The sequence below is a fragment of the Eretmochelys imbricata genome, chromosome 8 (assembly GCF_965152235.1).
Source record: "Eretmochelys imbricata isolate rEreImb1 chromosome 8, rEreImb1.hap1, whole genome shotgun sequence".
NCBI lineage: Eukaryota > Metazoa > Chordata > Testudines > Cheloniidae > Eretmochelys > Eretmochelys imbricata.
Window position 1 is genome coordinate 35,143,912 of NC_135579.1, and position 2,605 is coordinate 35,146,516.

The window sequence follows — 2,605 nt, forward strand, 5'->3', positions numbered from 1 at the left end:
CCTCCGCCTGCTCCCCTGAGCGCACTGCCGCCGCGCCGCTCCGCTCCTCCCACCTTCCTCCCAGGCTTGTCGCGCACGAAACAGCTGATTGGCGTGGCAAGCCTGGGAGGGAGGGAGGGAGGAGAAGCCGAGCGGCGGTGGTGCAGCGGGGGTGAGCTGGAGCAGGGAGCAATTCCTCTACCCCCACCCCGTTACTTCCTACGCTCCCCCGCAACCCTCGCTCACCTCAGCTCCGCCTGCTCCCCTGAACGCACTGCCTCTCCCTTGCCTGAGAGGGAGGGGGAGAAGCCGAGGGCCAGCATGTTCAGGGGAGCAGGTGGAGGGGAGGTGAGCTAGGGTGGCGGGTTGCAGGGGGGGAGCCACAGGAAGTAATGGGGGGGCGAAAGCGGCACGCCCTGGGAGGGAGGCAGGGCTGGGGATTTCGGGAAGGGGTTGGGAAGGGGCGGGGTTGGGGCAGAGCCAGGGGCATGAAAAAAAAGCGGGGGTGGCCCAAAATTTTTTTGCTTACGGCAGCAAAAATCCTGGACCCGGCCCTGCTTACAATCCTCCGCCCAGGCTGAGTGCTCTCGTGTTCTGTGGTCACACAGGCAATCTGCAGCACAGGGACTGGGTTCTTTGCAAAGCTGAGTGGGAAGCTGCAGGTGTCTCTGATATAAACTGATACTGGCCATTCCTAGAAGAGCCTGCATCTCAGCCCTTTCATCAGCCATGGGGCTGTACCCTGGTTTAAAAAAAAAAAAAAAGGAAGTCAAACAGGGCTGGAACTTGTGGAGGTCAGCAGTTTGCTTGGGAGGAGTTTAACATCTGGCAGATAATGCACTGACAATGAGGAGCATTTATAGGAAAATGGTGTCACATGGATAGGTGCCCAGCCACCGGCGCCCCCCCGCCCCCCCCAGCCACATGTTGCTGTGGCTACAGCTCAGCAAATTAGAAGCTGTAAAGGTTGGGGAATTCCAAGGCACACAAAATAGCCTCCCCAAACATACTGGAATAACTAGTACTTGAATATTTCAGTGCGGCTTAATTACCTTATACAGCTTTGAAAGTCCCAATGTTAATCATTAAAGTCACTAATGAATCATATACGAGGGAAATAATCAAAAGTCAAAGTCCAATGAAGTCCCTGGGTGTCTTCACTGGGCTTGGGTCAGGCCCGCAGGCAGCAAATAGAATTCATAGTTCAAAAATAAAAGATAGGCAGTGGTTCTCAATCAAGGGTACACGTACCCCTGGGGGCATGCCGAGGTCTTCCAAGGGTACATCAACTCGTCTAGATATTTGCCTAGTTTTACAGCTTGCTACATAAAAAGCACTAGCGAAGTCAGTACAAACTAAAATTTCGTACAGACAATGACTTGTTTATACTGCTTTATATACTATACACCAGAGGTGGGCAAACTACAGCCTGTGGGTCACATCCGGCCTGCGGGACCCTCCTCCCCGGCCCCTGAGCTCTTGGCCCAGAAGACTCACCCCGGCCCCTCCCCCGCTATTCCCCCTCCCTCGCAGCCTCAGCGCGCTGCCCCGCCGGTGCAACGCTCTGGGCGGCCGGGCAGCGCAGTTGCAGAGCCGCAGCCTGACCCGGTGCTCTGGGGGTTGGATGGGGCAGGGGTCCCGGGGGGCAAGTCAGGAATGAGGGGGGGTTGGATGGGGTGGCGGGGGAAGTCAGTGGTGTGAGGTCCGGGGGCGGTCGGGGACAGGGAGCAGGAGGTGGTGGATGGGGTAGGAGTCCCGGGGGAGCCGTCAGGAGGCGAGAAGCGTGTGTGGGAGGTCGGATAGGAGGCGGGGGCCAGGCCACGCCTGGCTGTTTGGGGAAACACAGCCTCCCCTAACTGGCCCTCCATACAATTTTGGAAACCCGATGTGGCCCTCAGGCCAAAAAGTTTGCCCACCCCTGCTATACACTGACATGTAAGCACAATATTTATATTTCAATTCATTTGTTTTATAATTATATGGTAAAAATGAGAAAGCCAGCAATTTTTCAGTAATAGTGTGCTGTGACACTTTTGTATTTTTATGTCTGATTTTGTAAGCAAGTAGTTTTTAAGTGAGGTGAAACTTTGGGTACGCAAGACAAATCAGACTCCTGAAAGGGGTACAGTCATCTGGAAAGGTTGAGAACCACTGAGATTGAGGCCAAGATTTTCAATAACTGGTGGTAAATGTGAGGCTCCTGAATCTGCAGCCCCGATCCTGCAGATTCATTCCTACTTAGCTTGATTGTGGGAGTGGTCACTCAGGTTAAACTAAGCCTGTGAGTAAGTGTTTGTGGGATCAAGGCTAAAATATGGACCTGTATGCCTAAAATTAGCAGTATTGCCAACCCCAGGCACTCAAAAACCATGAGTCAGGCCCCCTATGATCAGGACATTGGCTTAAACATCAGGAAGATTTTAAAAACAATACATCTTGGGTTCTTTTTACTCGGGGTTTTGAGCCTTTGCAATACATACAGGTCATGTTTTGAAGGTTTTCTCCACACCGGGAGGACTAGAAACGTCCTGTTTTTAACGAAAGTGAGATTCTCACATATTCACATGACTCCAGGAGGTAGGACTTTGAAAGCCAACTATCAAGTAAGTATCCTGAGACTTGCGAT